Source organism: Neofelis nebulosa, chromosome Y (genome assembly GCF_028018385.1).
Source record: "Neofelis nebulosa isolate mNeoNeb1 chromosome Y, mNeoNeb1.pri, whole genome shotgun sequence".
In the NCBI taxonomy this organism is placed as follows: domain Eukaryota; kingdom Metazoa; phylum Chordata; class Mammalia; order Carnivora; family Felidae; genus Neofelis; species Neofelis nebulosa.
The window spans coordinates 3,123,515-3,141,658 of NC_080801.1; positions in this window are offsets into that span (position 1 = coordinate 3,123,515).

The following is an 18,144-nucleotide window of genomic DNA, read 5'->3' on the forward strand; positions in this document are numbered from 1 at the left end:
GTACAACCTAACCACAGACTCAATTTAGAATACAGTAAATGAATGCCTCACCAGAAAGCCCACCATGTCAAGCTCCTTTTCACGGTCTGCCCAAAAGGATATATAAAATACTTTCATTTTCCTATTAATATATGAATCAACTATATTAGTTATTTCTTCACATTATATAAATTGTAAAACAAAACTTCAGCAAGGTTTTGCTAAAGAACACTTGGCAAAAACAAAGACTTTTCTTTTTTTTACATCCTATTTTTTTAAACTAGAAATGGCAATATTTTTTAAGGGACCAGCTAAACAACATATTGAATTTAGGATGGACATTCAGATCCAAACCGAAATAACCCAAAGCATGAGTGCAAGTTCAAGTGCAATAAAATAAGAAGGTATAGCAGGGAAAAACTAAGATTCTCAGTTAAGTACAAATAACTGCATGGTGTCAATGGTTGTGTTTCAAAGCTGTGCTGAGCTAAGTTATCCTCCCAGCTACATCTAATTTCAAAACCCTCTGGGAAGCTACCTCGAAAAGCTATATGTTGAAATTACATTCTAATATGGTCATTGGATTCATTTTTAATTATTATGCAATTACATACAATAGGGAAGTTGTACAAATATGTATCTTTTCCTCAGGGGCTAATTAGCTAAAACAGTTAATTTGGGAAGGGTGGGCGAGAAAAACCTCTGTATTTCAAATACCATTGGCAATGGAAGCTAGTAACGAAAATTTATATAAGCTTCCTATGACACGAGTATAATTTAACACTCTCCATCTTTTAAATAATTATTCACTTTTATTTACTCATGTGGCAGTATTTGTAACAACACATTATCACTGAGTAGTGAAAAAAAGAATATGAGGCTTACTGGAAACTGTATATTAGGAAGCTATGCCATTTGAACTCTACAAGCCAAAGAGTCAAAATCACAACTATCGGGGTGCCTGGGTGGCTCAGTCGGTTAAGCGTCCGACTTCGGCTCAGGTCATGATCTCACGGTCCGTGGGTTCGAGCCCCGCGTCGGGCTCTGTGCTGACAGCTCGGAGCCTGGAGCCTGCTTCAGATTCTGTGTCTCCCTCTCTCTCTGACCCTCCCCCATTCATGCTCTGTCTCTCTCTGTCTCAAAAGTAAATAAACATTAAAAGAAAATTAAAAAGAAATCACAACTCTCATTATTGCCCTAAAAAGCTGCCAAGCAGAGAGAAACCGTAATCTTGAAGATTTAATAGGTTATGTTTCAGCCTGGGATGGATGGTTCTATTGCAGAATACTTAAACTTGAAAGAATAGTGGTACAAACTCACTCCTTGGCCCTTCCGATTTTATCGCAGTAAAATCTGGCTGCGGCACCACTGACTAAAAAGCATTAAGTCTTGCTGCCACCAATACCTGAGGTCACTTGGATAATCAAGAATTCCATGCTGGGCCACAGGATATAAACACGATCATGAAAGTGAAAAGTACTCTGTGTGGCTCTCCTGTTTGATCCCTCTGGTCTTTGATTGTCAAGCAAAAGACCAATACGTGCCAACCTAACTGTGCATGGACATAAGATAATAAAGGAAAGTCCTGGAGCAAAACTGTTAACCAACTGCCATGATATTTATAAGAGTGATGCTTGGTAATGTGGATATTTTCTGTTATCCAACAACAACGACAAAAACAAGTGAGGAAAAGCTATTTTGCCCAAAGATAACCTCAACCAGGTATTTGGTGCCAAAAAAAATGTACCACCGCTCTAGATCAGTAATACTTCAGAGAATTCCAACGGGTATTATGTATGCAGCTTTAGTCACCACACTTACCCCTACTCATTTATTCTATGTGATTTCCATTTTAAAATAAATTATCCTGGAAAGATTCCCAGATCAGTATGTGAGATTGGTACAAAGCCAAGTCATTTCCGAGTGGATTCCATCCATGTCCATAACCAGCACCAGTTTTTTATTTATTTATTTATTTATTTATTTATTTATTTATTTATTCATTCATTCATTCATTCATTCATTCATTCATTTAGTTATTTATTTATTGAAAATCACTCATTGGTTTTTAATAGAAACCGTGTGGTTTCTCAATGCACTTTCAATTTTACCCACTTATAAAGAATTTCCCAAGTTAATTTTACTCAACAAAACTTCCCGAGTGTCTACCATTTCCTTTAGGAGCTCAGTAAACATAAACATTACATTTCAATATAAAATCTTTAGAAACGTCTTAAGAATGTGTACACAGTTGAACTTTGAATCTTTTGGTTTGTAATCACCGAGCCCATGACATTCAAAGCCATACAAATCCTTACATTATTAACAGTGATACGCTTGAATTTCTTAGAAATTCTTCGAAAATATCCTTGGTCAAAACGTTGAAATCCAGTTAACTCGGAAAGGTGTGGGACTCAGAATACCCACTATTGCCATTGGTATTGAGAATACCAACTATTGCAACAACTTTCCACACATATTCGATCTTTCGTCCAGAAAGAGTGGCAGTCAAAAAAGGAGACAAAGAAAGAAATGAGGCAGGAGGAGCCAGACGTGGGTGAACAGCAAGGAAATTCTAGCTTTATTACACAAGCATGGAACCAACTTCTTTTGGAGTGGGTGGGGGTGGAATAGCTTCTTCTGAAGACTTCAGACCAATGAGGGAACAAGAGAGAACATGGATCTGCCCCTACACTCCTGGAGACATCTCCATCTGGGGTTAGGAAGAAAGGGGACCTCCCTTGCGGTCCAGGGGTCTCCTCCCTCCGCAGACCTGGTGCTGGGAGGCAGCAGAGGGGCACAGCTGCCCCGGAGTCCCAGAAGGCTGCGCCGCATCCCGGGGGCGCGGACCGGGACCGTCTCGTGCTTCTTCTCTTGTAAAGTGCACTAGGAGACGCGGTCCCGGCTGTCCCTAGTTCATCCCTCCAGGCACAACCGGTCCCGGGGCTGAGAAGTCGCGCGGCGGTGGCCCGCATCTCACGCCCAGGCACTGGGAAGCGGCGGAGTCTCACCACGGGTTCCAGGTTCACTCCCAGGACTTGGCCCGCCTGGCTTAGCGCTTCTGGCAGGCTGCTCTCGACCCACACGTCGCCTACTACGCGGATGGTGGGGAAGGTGGTCAACGTCGGATGGCCGCCCTTCCACTCTCGTCCAGGGTGCGGCCCCTGGAGCAGGGCCCGGGTGTCGCGTGCTTACGGGGGCTGCTGTCCTCCCGGGACGGTGGCGGCGGGGGCGGCACCTTCCTCTGGCTGACCGCCACCATCCGGGCTCCATGGCGCCTCCGCCAGGAACCTGGCGGGCGCGTCTGGAGGCGGGCCTCGGGGGCTGCTGTCTCTGCTTGGCCCCTCCTGCAGCGCTAGAGGCTCCTCCTACGGCGGCTGGGGCCAAGGCCGCCCTCAGCCAGCGCCTCCGCCTCTTCATGCTGCTCAGGATGTGAGGCCACTAGGGGCCGCTGCGCTTGCCAGGTCTCGCGGCTGCCTCAGGACCCTAATGAATTTCCTACCATGAAGCCAAATCAGGCGGCAGGCTGTGATAGTTACACCGCAGTTGCTAGGAGACCAGGCGCTTTGTGAGGTCACAATGTCTGCATATCTTATCAAGGTGGGCTGCCCAAAGCTGCCTTAGGTTTGGCTGTGTTTCAGATTATGCCCTTGAGAAAGACCTGCACGTAATCTTACCTGAGAAGGCCCATAATTCTTCACGAGTTCAAGAGGGTTGTCCTAGAGGTGAATGCACGGGTGCTTCAGCCTCCATTAATTCCATCTAACATGAAATGACACTTAGCGGTGGAGAGTACACACAACTTGCAATCAAACATGACTCTAAGAGAGTTTTAGCTAATTAAGTGCCTTGTCATGCAACGCACTGAAAGCCAAATTGAAATAACTACTCTACCCTTTCAAAGAACACCGATATACTGTGCCTTGCTTAGGGTTCCATACGTGTGTTGCTACAGCTCACAGTTCACGAAGCTGTTCTTCACAGCAGCAGCAAACAGTTGGCCTAGTTAGTATCCATGCGCACTTTCATGCAGCTTAGGGAAGACTGAGTCATTGTGTGCTTAAGAGCAAAGCGTCAACGAATTCTGTGTGAGTGGCCAGTAGGGCATTCAGTGCCACTAAAACCTATTCACTACCTACCAATTCATGATATTTCAGGTAAGTCATAGACAAGGTAGTAAGAGACCGTATGGGATTCCAAGGGTAGAAAACGTGATACACCGTCCGTGTAAGTGCTTTTGAAAGCAACCAGCATAGTCCATCCGTCATCACCACATACACAATTCATTCACAAAATACTACAAGGACCACCTACCATGATCAATTGAAATCCACTTCCGCATGAAAGGATGACTCCAAACTATGTGAATCACTAAAAGTGGTAAGTCATGGTAACAAGCAGAAGAGAAACTTGCCAAGGTCAACGTGATACATGTGACAGGCCTCTGTCTTTATTCAACTCCTTTTCTTAAACACACAAACAAAACTTTCATATACGCAGCTTAAGCTACTACTACCTCATGCTCATAAAGTGCTGAAAATGGAAAGCTATCCTCATATTCAGTAAGAGCAACCCCTGGATTTCCTTTTTCATTAAATGTAATTTATTTTCCAATTGGTTTCCACGCAACACCCAGTGTTCATCTCAACAGGGGCCCTCCTCAATGCCCGTCACCCACTTTCCACTCTCCCCAACTCCACGTCAACCCTCAGTCTGTTATCAGTATTGAAGAGTCTCTTATGGTTTGCCTCCCTCCCTCTCTATAACTTTTTCCCCCCATCACCTCGCCCATGGTATTCTGCTAAGTTTCTCAGGATCCACACATGGATGAAAACATATGGTATCTGTCTTTCTCTGCCTGACTTATTTCACGTAGCATCATAGCTCCCAGTTCCATCCACGATGCCACAAATGGCCAGGTTTCATTCTTTCTCATGGCCAAGTAGTATTCCATTGTGTATACATAAACCACAACTTCTTTATCTGCTTGTCAGTTGCTGGACAGCTAGGCTCATTCCATAGTTTGGCTGTTGTTGAAAGTAGTGCTATAAACATTGGGGTACATGTGCCCCTATGTCTCAGCACTCCTGTACCCCTTGGGTAAATTCCTAGCAGTGCTATTGCTGGGTCTTCAGGTAGATCTATTTTTAATGATTTCAGCAACCTCCACACTGTTTTCCAGAGCGGCTGCACCAGGTTGCATTCCCACCAACAGTGCAAGAGGGTCCTGTTCCTCCACATCCCAACCAGCATCTATAGTCTTCTAATTTGCTCATTGTAGCCACTCTGACTGGCATGAGGTGGTATCTCAGTGCGGTTTGGATTTGGATTTCCCTGACGAGGAGTGCTGGTGAGCATCTTTTCATGTGTCTCTTGACAATCTGGATGTCTTTTTTAGAACAGTGTCTGTTCAAGTCTTCTGCCCGTTTCTTCCCTGGATTCTTTGTTTCCCGGGTATGGAGTTGGTGAGTTCTTTTTATAGGTTTTGGATAGTAGCCAATTATTCAGTATGACTTCTGCACACATCTTTTCCCATTTGGTCAGTTGCCTTTTCGTTTTGTTGATTGTTTCCTTCACTGTGGAGAAGATTTTTGTTTCAAGGATGTCCCAATGATTCAATTTTGCTTTTAGTTCCCTTGCCTTTGGAGATGTGTCAACTAAGAACTTGCTGACGCTGAGGTCAGAGACGATTTTTCCTGCTTTCTCCTCAAGGGATTGATGGTTTCCTGTCTCACATTCATGTCCTTCATCCATTGTGAGTTTATTTTTGTGAGTGGTGTAAGAAAGTGGTCTAATTTCATTCTTCTGCGTGTTGCTGTCCACTTCTCTCAGTACCATTTGTTAAAGAGACTGTCTTTTTTTCCATTGGATATTCTTTCCTGCTCTGTCAAAGATTAGTTGGCCATACGTATATGGGTCCAGTTCTGGGGTCTCTATTCTATGCCAATAAGTCTATGTATTTGTTTCTGTGCCAATACCATGCTGTCTTGATGGTTATAGCTTTGCGGTAGTGGCTAAAGTCTGGCATTGTGGTGCCTCTCACTTTGGTTTTCTTCTTCAGTATTACTTTGGCTATTCAGGGTCTTTTGTGTTTCCATACACATTTTATGATTGCTTGTTCCAGCTTGGAGAAGAATGCTGGTGCAATGTGAATGGGGCTGCATATAATATGAGGACTGCGTTGGGTCGTATTGACATGTCGTCAATATTTGTTCTTCCAATCCACGAGCGTGGGATGTTTTTCGCTTTCTCTGTATCTTCTTCAATGTCCTTCACAAGCTTTCTATAGTTTTCAGCATACAGATCTTTTACATCTTTGGTTAGGTTTATTCCGAGGTATTTTTTGACTCTTAGTGCATTGTAAATTGGATCCGTTTCTTTATTTCTCTTTCTGTTGCCTCATTATTGGTGTATAAAACGCAACCAATTTCTGTACATTGATTTTGTACCCTGCAACATTGCTAAATTCATGTATCAGTGCTAGAGGACTTTTGGTGGAGTCTGTCGGAATTTCCACGTATAGTGTCATGTCATCTGCAAAATGTGGAAGTTTGAATTCATCGTTGCAAATGATGGCACTTTTAATTCCATTTACTGACTGATTACTGATGCTAAGACTTCCAACACTATGTTCAACAACGGGGGTGATATTGGACATCTCTGTCTTGTTCCTGATCTCAGGGGGAATGGTCTCCGTTTTTCCCTATTGAGGACGATATTTACTGTGGGCTTCTCATAAATGGCTTTTATGATGTTTAAAGTATATTCCTTCTATCCCAACTTTCTTGAGGGTTCGTATTAAGTAAGGACGCTGTATTTTCTCAAATACTTTTTCTGCAGCTATTGTCAGTGTACTATGGTTCTTATCTTTTCTTTTATTAATGTGATGTAGCACATTGATTGATTTGTGAATATTGCACTAGCCCTGCAGGCCAGGAATGAATCCCGCTTGGTCGTGTTGAATACTTTCTATATGCTATTGAATGTGATTTGCTAGTATCTTCTTGAGAATTTTCGCACCCCTATACATCAGGGATATTGGCCTGTAAATCTCCTTTTTCTCTGTGTCTCTGTCTGGCTTGGGAATCAAAGTAATGCTGGCTTCATAAAATGAGTCTGGAAGTTTTCCTTCCATTTCCATGTTTTGGAACAGCTTGGGAAGGATAGCTATTATCTCTGCTTTAAATGGCTGCTAGAATTCGCCAGGGAAGCCACCTGGTCCAAGACTCTTATATATTGGGAGATTTTTGATAACGGATTCAATTTCCTCACTAGGTATGGGTGCGTTCACATTTTCTATTTCTTCCCATTTGAGTTTTGGAAGTGTGTGGGTATGGAGGCATTTGTCCATTTCTTCCAGGTTGTCAGGTTTGTTGGCGTAGAAGATTTTACAGTGTTTCCTGATGATTGCTTGAATTTCTGAGGGATTCGTTGTAATAATTCCATTTTCATTTGTGATTTTTCCTATTTGGGTCCCCTATCTTTTCTTTTTGAGAAGCCAGGGTAGACGTTTATCACTTTTGTGTATTTTCTCAAAAACACAACTCTTGGTTTCATTGATGTGTTCTACTGTTTTCCTTTAGACTCCATATTGTTTATTTCTGCTCTGATCTTTAGTATTTCTCTCCTTCTTCTCCGTTTGGGGTGCCTTGCTGTTCTGCTTCTAGTTCCTTTAGGTGTGCTGTTAGATTTTGTATTGGGGATTTTTCTTGTTTCTTGAGATAGGCCTGGATAGCAAAGTTTGTTGTTGTCGCTGACGTTGTTTTGTTTTGTTTTTTTTTGTTTTGTTTTGTTTTGTTTTGTTGTTCCCTGTCAGGACAGCCCTTGCTGCATCCCGTAGGGTTTGCATTGTTGTATTTCATTTTCATTTGTTTCCTTATATCTTTTAATTTCTTCTCAAATTGCCTGGTTGACCCATTTATTCGTTAGTGGGATGTTTCTTAACCTCCATGCTTTTGGAGATTTTGCATCCTTTTTTCTATGGTTAATTTAATGTCTCTGCAATTACCACATTCTTTTCAACAAGGTTCTGTATGTTTATAATTAATTGTTTTTTATATTTGTGTGTCTCCAAATTTGGTGTGTAGACATTTAAAATGTTTAGCTCTTCCTGATGGAGAGACCCTGAAATTAATATAGAAAGCTCTTCGTCATCTCTTGGTACAGCCTTTAATTTAAACTCTACTTTGTATGATATAAGTTGGCTACTCCAGGTTTCATTTGACCTCCAGTAGCATGATAGATAGTTCTCCATCCCCTCCCTTTCAATCTGAAGGTGTCCTCATGTCTAAAATCAGTCTCTGGTAGACAGCAAAGAGATGGGTCTTGTTTTGTTTTTTGTTTTTGTTTTTTCCATCCATTCTGATACGCTATGTTGTTTGGTTGGAGCATTTATTCCTTTGCAATTCAGTGTTATTAGGGAAAGATATGCGTTCAGAGTCATTGTGATGTCCGTAGGTTTCATGCTTACAGTGGTGCACCCGTTTCCTTTCCCACCAACAGTGAGAGAGTGTTACTCTTTCTTCATATGTTTGCCAGCATCTGTGGTTTCCTGAGTTGCTCATTTTAGCCACACTGACTAGTGTGAGGTGGTATCTCAGTGTGGCTTTGATTTGTATTTTCCTGATGAAGAGTGATGTTGAGCATCTTTTCATGTGTCTGTGGGCAATCTGGATGTCTCCTTTGGAAAAGTGTCTATTCATGTCTTCTGCCCATTTTTTCACTGTATTACATTTTCCAGGTGTGACTTGGGTAAGTTCTTGATACATTTTGTATACTAACCCTTTTCCAATATGGCATTCGCAAATATCTTCACTCCTTCCATCGGTTGCCTTTTAATTTGGCTGATTGTTTCCTTTGCAGTGCAGAAGATTTTTATCTTGACCAGGTCCTGATAATTCATTTTAGCTTCTCATTCCCTTGTCTTTTGAGACATTCAAGGAAGAAATGGTTTTTTTTCCCTCTTTTCTCCTCTAGTGTTTTGATGGTTTCCTGTCTACATTTAAGTCTTTCATCCACTTTGCATTTATTTTTGTGCACGTTGTAAGAGAGTCATCTAGATGATTCTTCATCATGTTGCTGTTCAGTTCTCCCAGCACCACTTGTCAAGAGACTGTCTTCTATCCATTGGATACTCTTTCCATCTTGGTCAAAGATTAGTTCACCATACATTTGTGGGGCCCCTTCTGGGTTCTCTACTCTGTTTCATTGTTGTTGTTTTTTTTTAATTTTTTTTTCAACGTTTTTTATTTATTTTTGGGACAGAGAGAGACAGAGCATGAACGGGGGAGGGGCAGAGAGAGAGGGAGACACAGAATCGGAAGCAGGTTCCAGGCTCCGAGCCATCAGCCCAGAGCCTGACGCGGGGCTCGAACTCACGGATCGTGAGATCGTGACCTGGCTGAAGTCGGACGCTTAACCGACTGCGCCACCCAGGCGCCCCTCTGTTTCATTGTTTAATGTGCCTGTTTCTGTGCCAATGTCATACTATCTTGATGATTACAGCTTCATAGAAAAGGGGAAGTCTGGGCTGCCTCCCACTTTGGCTTTCTTTTTTCAACATAAGTTTGAGTACTCAAGGTCTTTGGTTGTTCCGTGCCACTTTTCAGATTGCTTACTCTAGTCTGGAGAAGAATGTTGGTACAATTTTGATTGGTATTGCATTAAATGTGTAGATTGCTTTGGGTAGTATTGACATTTTAACACTATTCATTCTTCCACGCTATAGGCATGGATTGTTTGTTTGTGTGTGCGTGTGTTTGTTTGTTTGTTTTTTCTGATTTTGTTGTGTCTTCATCATTTCCCTTCATACATTTTCTATACTTTTCACCGTACAGATCTTTTCCATCTTTCGTTAGGTTTCTTGCTAGGTATTTTATGGTTCTTGGTGAAATTGTAATTGGCATTGATAACTTGACTTCTCTTTCTGTTGCTTCCTTATGGTGTATAGAAATGCAACCAGTTTCTTTACACTGATTTTGTATCCTGTGAGTTTGGTCAATTCATGTATCCGATCTGCCAGCGTTTTCATGGAGTCTTTTGGGTTTTCCGCGTTCAGTCTCATATCATCTTTGAAAGCCAAAGTGGAGGTTTGCACTATCTTGACAGGGGTTAAAACACCTTAAGTAGCCATGGATGGATGTTCTTGCCCTTCCTAACAATGGGGGTTTCTCCTGGTAACCTGGAGATCACATCCTGGAGATGTGATGGCGCCAAACCCCGGGCTCCACACCAACGGCTCCACCAAAAGGCTCTGGGCAGCTGCACTTATGAAAGCCGCTCATTTTCTGATTTCCCAGAGGTTACCTTGGACAAAATTGTGGACTTTTTAAATTACCTGGCCCCATCAATTTCTTCGTCCAGCCAGATCTTAGATTGTAGGCAAATGACACCTCAGAGTTTGCTTTTCCAATTTGTAAAGGGGAAGTATACCGCCTATATTCAGTATAGTTGTGAGATTATTGGTAATGCTGTAAATTGTGTGGAAAAAATCTGGAACATTACACTCAATAAACACTCTATTTTGTTTTGATTTCCACATAGTTGTCACTACATCCATGCAAACTGTATCTCCAGGGTGGGGTCTTTCGTAGGTCAAAATGTAAGCTACACCATAGAAGCTATCAACAAGGCAAACTGTTTTTCCTATTCTTGAGGAGGTGACCCTTCCCTTTTTTGTATATGAATACTAAATTTGGTGGTAGAGATTATTGAAGACTTGAATGTATATTGCAGTCCAGCACACCGGGAGATACTTAAAAGTCCCCTATTTCAGGCACTGTGGATATACATGTTGAGCACCTTAGGTGTCAGGTGCTATTAGGTTCAAGTACACAGTGATAATCAAACATGCACGCTCCATATATTCAGGATGTTTCAAACCTTAGCTACAAAAGGTACATGTGTAATTACAACTTGTGGCAAATGCTGTTAAATAAAAGACTAAATGTTATGAGAAGGAATGACAGGGCGGACAAAATCTCGATTAGAGGATAGGCCAAAAAAGTTTTCTTGGAGAGAAAAGTCCTTTATTCAAACTTGGACCCGTAGCAAGAACAGTAAGGAAACTAGTGAACACAAAATGCATCCTGAGCGGAACCTACGTGGGCCTAATTTGAGAAACCAGGAGAAGAGACGGTCCCAATCACCTAATGAAAGGAGAATGAGGAAAGATGGCATTAGAGGGGTGACGAGGCAGGACTGCCAACATCTGGTGGTCACGTTACAGATTCTATGTGTCATTTTGAGTACAGTGGAGATTAGAGGGTTGTTTTAAGCAGAGGAATGAACTGCTCAGATTCAGGATTTTTGGATTGCATTCCTGATGCAGTGAAAAGAATGAACTGGGATTTTGGTGGGAAGGGAAAGGCAGCATGAGGCTAAGAACGAAAACGGAGAGTAGGCAGAAGGTGGTGAGAAACTAGCTGGCTTGGCATACGTTGGAGGTGGAGTTGAGAACCCTTGCTGCTGAATGGATCACAGGAAAGACGTTGAGGAGGGGACGACTGACATGGAGTCTCTTTACCTCTTGAGCAACTGAAGACCATGCCCCATTAACAGAGGAACACAAGAGGGGTCTTAAGTTGGTCATGGATTTCAATTGCTTATTGATTGGGTATTAATTCACATACTTATAGAATTTTGCTTAGAATTTTAACTTTTTGTTGTTTTGTTTCTACCAAATTGCTTCGTTATTACCATCTTGAGGTTTTAACTGAGGGTCTCCCATTCTTTGCTATCAACAAGACCTCCTGACATAAGATTATGGAATTGATGGGTTACGTAGGTACCTGATCTTCTACCCAGTCTTTGTCATCATCACAAATACTTAATGGCCACTGTTGTAGAAGAACCTCAAACTCCAACAGGGTTGTTCTCACTGTTCTTGGAATGCCTGCCCCTCCTTATTTCACACACATTTGCTTTTGTCTCTTTTGTCCTTCTCCTTTCTGCCTGCCAGCTAGAAATTTGGTCATCCTTTAAGATTCTTTGTGCTATGCCTCTGAGATGCCTTTACTGATCAACTCAGCTCAGTGGACTTCTCCTGATACATGAAACTTGACCTTGAAGTCTTACTGTGTTTGTATGCTGTTTGGGTTTTTTCTACCCTCAAATATTGTAAGTTTCTTGAAGGCAAAGATGAGGTCTTCAATGCTTCCAGAAACTTTTATAAACGTCAAACAGGGTCAAAGTTTAGAAATCTTTCTTGGAGAAGTGGTTGAGTCAACGTCAAATCAGGTGGGAGGGGAGTCTGCTGAAGGAATTTTCGGATTCAAGTGCAACCTTGAAACAACGTTACATCACAAACCAGAGGCAATTACCTAACTTCACAAAAATAATAAGTTACTGCACATATATTCACGTTTCACAAAAGAGTTATATTATGACCTCCGTTTTCTCCTACCTCTCAGTGCATATTGGAGACTGAACTTGAAGAACGTGTTTTCAGAGTTTTGTGATACCTCAATGTTAACTGTTGCAGTACTTTCTAGGGTCACATTGTTCGTTTTTGGCTTTCATTCTCTGACATATATTCATCAAGACAGATTCTGGGCATGAATCCAAAAAACAGTTTCAGGAAACTAGAAAATTAAATACCACCAACTAAATTTTCTATTGTAACAGGTACTACTAAGGAGATCTCATTTAATTCTGTCTTTATCTGGACCATGGAAAATTAACTCTTGCCTTTTCCAGTCTCAGTATTTATGGAGCTGGGATACCAAACTAGGGTATGTCTAGATATTTGATACCCTAATCTCCCACTCAAGTGTGCCGTATCATGGAACACATATTTTAAAAAAATGTCTAAAGACGTTTCCTTTGAGATTTTGGGGAATTTTCAAGATGTTATGGAAGCCATGCAGAGCATCTTAAAGCCTATAGGTAGTCTTTTTGTGTAGGAACTTTATGAAAAAAGAGGAAGAAGAAGAAGAAGAAGAAGAAGAAGAAGAAGAAGAAGAAGAAGAAGAAGAAGAAGAAGAAGAAGAAGAAGAAGAAGAAGAAGAAGGAGGAGGAGGAGGAGGAGGAGGAGGAGGAGGAGGAGGAGGAGGAGGAGGAGGAGGAGGAGGAGGAGGAGGAGGAGAAGAAGAAGAAGAAGAAGAAGAAGAAGAAGAAGAAGAAGAAGAAGAAGAAGAAGAAGAAGAAGAAGAAAAGAAGGAGAAGAAGAAGGGGGAGGAGGAGAAAGGTGATGTCAGTATGGCCACAAAATAATTTTTACATTGCATTTTAGTGTCCTGAAAGAGGAACCCATTGAGAATTCCTTAAACTGGATTCATCTCCTCCTTTTGTCTGGGGATTTCAACATCTACCCTAGTGGTTCTTAACCCAAGCTCAAATTAGAATGATCTGTGGAACTGACATCAAGACACCAGGGTGATTCTGATGTACAGCCAGGGTTTAAGGCTAAGGCAGCTAACTAAACATTAACACGCTGTAGTAGATACGCTTCATACTGTGCACAGTAAAAGGGAAATGTTCATAGCAGCCTTCCGTATAATAAGTACAGTATGGAAACATACATTCCAAACATGAATCAACAGTAGAATGGATAAGCAATTGTTAAATAATCATGTAAGGGAATACAATGTGGAAGTACCAATCCCTGAGTTACACCTATGCAAAACAACATCGATGAGCCTTATAAAGTTGAACGGAAGAAGCCAGATCTAAAGAAATGCATATTATTCCATTATATTTTTATAAAATTCAAACATGGACTAATTTAATTTCTGTTGCTCGAAGTCAGGTTATGGATTACGTTGGGAAAGGGAGATGGAGCAGGAATGGGGAGTGATCTCAGGGAGAGAATTCATGGTGCTGGTAATGTCCTCCTTTTGGAGTTTCATGGAAGTTAGAGGCCTAAGGTTATACAATATAAAATTCTGTATTTCCTTTACATTTTCAGTATGTCCTCAAACCTATATGCTGAACTAATTGCAGAAGTTCATCTGTATTAAAAACAATAGAATCCTTTGAAATAAGCTCTTTGGCCAAAAAAATAGTAACAAAATTTGACAGTGGGATGGATCATTATGCGTCATGATTTGCTACTAGTTCTTGTTTTGTTTGTTTGTTTCTTTGTCTGTCTGTTTGTTTGCTTGCTTGCTTGTTTGTTCGTGTTTAATATGATGTGGTCCTGTAGCAGACCCACTGAAGATGATATTTTGGAAGTTAATATATTTATTAGAGTAAGTGGCTTGATGATTCTGTTCACTAAAGTCTTTCCTAAAGCCAATAGCATATTGTGTAAAGCCAATTATATGATTTTTTTTCAACGTTTATTTATTTTTGGGACAGAGAGAGACAGAGCATGAATGGGGGAAGGGGCAGAGAGAGAGGGAGACACAGATTCGGAAACAGGCTCCAGGCTCTGAGCCATCAGCCCAGAGCCTGACGCGGGGCTTGAACTCACGGACTGCAAGATCGTGACCTGGCTGAAGTCGGACGCTTAACCGACTGAGCCACCCAGGCGCCCCTATGATTTTCAAACAAATGTAGTATCTTATAAACTCACAGTTTTTATGGACTCCTGTGTGCCTCAATTGGTCAAGCATCTGACTTCAGGTCAGGTCATGATCTCACAGTCTGTCAGTTTGAGCCCGGAATCGGATTTGGATTCTCTCTCTCTCTCTCTCTCTCTCTCTCTCTCTCTCTGGCCCAGCTTTTACACTTTCTCTCTCTTTTAAATATAGATCAACATTAAAAAAAATTAAAACAATAAAAATTAAAAAAACTAATGTTGATTTTGAGACAGAGAGAGCACAAAGAGAGAACGGGCAAACAGAGGGGACAGATGATCCAAAGTGAGTTTTATGCTGATAGCACTGAGTCTGGTGTGGTGCTTGTATTCACAGATTGTGAGATCATGACCTGAGCAGAGGTTGGACACTCAGCTGACTCAGCTACCCAAATATCCCTAGACTCCCATTGTAATCTAGACCTTAGCAACGTTAACAGTGGACTATTTGAAACTATCCTTGATATGTTGAATGTACCTAATAAATTTATGAATTGAAACACTTTATTTATTTAAATGATACTAGACTGAATCATTTATTTGAAACGTTATTGTATGATTATGGTAGTCTTAAAGTTTATTGCAGAAAAGTTAAAAAATTAAAAAGAAAAAAGAAAGAAAAATGGTCATAAGTCAAACACCTGGAGAGAAGCATATCTAAACACCTTTTTTTATGTTTATGTATTTTTGGCAGAGAGAGAGAATGAGAGAGAGATGAGCAAGAGTGAGCGATGGGAGGAGAGACAGAGATAGAATCATAAGCAGGCTCCACGCTGTCAGTGCAGAGTCTAATATGCAGCTTGGTCCCACACACTGTGGAATCATAACGGAGCTGGAATCTAGAGCCAGATGCTTAACCGACTGAGCCATTCAGGTGCCCCTGGAGGTAAGCACCTCTAACAGTGTGGTATAATCGCCAGGGAAGAGGTATATGTACATGCATTAACCAAAATTAGCCATGTAGCTGTGAATCCCATTTCTGGTCATCTAGTGATACGAGCATTTCGCTAGGTCATAAATGTTCTGCAGGGCTATGAATTTTAAAGGCCACATGGCATGCCATAACCTATTTAAACACTGCCATTGATCATTTAGCATGTTCCATTTTCTTGCTTCAATTAGTTGCTACAAGGAGAATTAGCTTTTCATGGTCTAGACACAGTTTAGTAAATGTCAATTAAAAAATGAAAAGAACTACAGCGGGTAATGTGAGGCGGAGGAAGAGGTATGACCAGATTTGGCTTCACCTTGTCTATTGCTGGCAGTCTTTACATCCTTCTCTCCCTCATCCTCTTTTTCTCCTCCTTGACCCACAACCTCCACCTCTTTATTCCTCCTTCTCATCCTCGTTTCTCTGTCTATACTGGCCTCCTTGCTTCCCATCAGTACACACGTTCACACTCCTGCCTTGGGGAATTAATGGGTCCTTCTGCCTAGATCACCTTCCTGTCAGCAGGTTGTTCTCTCCTTTCCTTGAGGTATTTATTCAACTGACACCTTCTTTAGCAGGACGCTCTGTGTCTAGAATTTCACCCTGTCTAGTATTTCACACCCCCTCCCCCAATTCTTGTATCCTCTCCAAGATGTATTTCCTTTTTTTCCCCATTCATTATTCTCTACCATAGTTTCTATTTCCATAATCTTTGTCAGTCTCCCCCACTGGAGTATTAATCACCAAGATCCCAGTGATTCTTGCTCCCTTTGTTCACTAGTGGATCCTCAGGGTGTAGACTGTGTTGTCTCACTCTAAATGTTCGAAAAGTATTGATTGAATGATGCAAAAAAAAAAACAGCACTCCTTTCTTATGAAAGTTTTAAATTTTGTACTTTACACTTACATCTATGATCCATTTGAGTGAATTTTTTTATAAGTTATGAATTTAGGTCAAGGCTTCTCTTAATTAATCAATGAACCGATCAATTAAACAATTAATTACTTAGTTCATTGATTACTATTGCATACGAACACTTAATTGTTCCAGTAACACTTGATGAAAGACTACATCCCTTTTTCTATTAGGTTGGCTATATGTCATTATCAGAAGTTGGGTGAAGATGCTTGTGTATGGGGACAGTTTCTGGATTCTCTGTTCTATCTCTTGACCTGTGTCTCCATCTTTCTTCAATATCACACTGTCTTGATTACGGGAGGTTTATACTGAGTCTTAAAAGTGTGCAGCATGAGTTCTCCCACTTGGTTATTTTTCAGAGCTGTTTGGCTGTTCTAGTTCCTTTGTCTTTTCACACACATTTTAGAATCAGCTTGCTGATATCCACAAAAAAATCCTGGGATTTCGACTGGGATTATGTTGAATCTCTACATCAAGTTGATAATTGACATCTTACTAGCGAGGCTTCCATGGGTAGATATGGCATATCTCTCCATTTATTTATATTCCTTGATTGATCCAATCAGCCTTCTGTGGCTTTTAGCATACAGATCCTGTGCATGGCAGTTAGATTTAAATGTAAGTATTTCAATGTTTGGTGTGATATTACATGGTTCGTTAAAAGCATTTCATATTCTAATTGTTCATTGCTTATGTATAAAAATAAAACTGAGTTGTATATATTGACTTTTTATTCTGGGGCTTATTTAATTATGTTTGAGTTCTAGAAAACTGATGTATATCATGTTGATAACCCCATGATTTAAGAGTTGCGGCAGTTTTCAGGGCACCTTGATGGCTCCATCAGTTGACTACCAGACTGCTGGGTTCAGCAGCTCAGGTTATGGTCCCGTGGTCAGGGGATTGAGCCCCGTGTGGGGCTCTGTGCTAAGCATGGAGCCTGCTTAAGCTTCTCTTTCTGTCTTTCTCTCTGTCTCTTTCTCTCCCCGTCTCTGCTCATTCTCTCTTTCCAAAATACAAATTGAAAAATAAATAAAGAAAAGAATCGAGATAGTTTTTATTTTTACTTTTTCCAATCTGAAGGCCTTTTCTATGCCTTTTTCTGTACATGCCACGCTTGTAATCAGGGGAGGTACTGGTGTTTATGTCGATATGTACACAAAACTGACAGATTCTTTGCTTTTATTGTCTCTTACCTTGGATTTCCCCAAACTTTCCCCAATCAAAATAGGATTCAGAGGGCCCCTATTCTAGTTTCGGTTCAAGATGGCTGTGTAGAAAGACCTTGAACTCAACTCCTCCCAGGTGAAAGAAGATTTCAACTACCTCCATATTGACCTTAAACTTTCCAACTGATTAACTTTTTCTTTCCAGCTTCTCTCCTTCTTTATGATTATTTACTTTTGAGACAGAGGGAGACAGAGCGCAAGTGGGGGACGGGCAGGGATAGCAGGGGACATAGAATCAGAAACAGACTCCAGGCTCTGAGCTGTCAGCACAGAGCCCAATGCGGGCCATGAACCCATGAACCATGAGATCATGACCTGAACTGAAGTAGGATGCTTAATCAGCCGAGCCACCTAGGCGCCCCCTCCCCACCCTCAGCTTATCTCTTAATTCAGGATCCTGAAAACAAAGTATCACCTGATGGGAACTGAATCTACTCCTCTAGCAATAAGGACTGCCTGAGCCAATAAGACTCCACCCTCAAGCCCAAGACAATGACCAACCTGACCTTAGTGACCACCTGTGTATACCTACCTCTTTTTGTCCCACATTTTCCTTTCAGAAACCTGG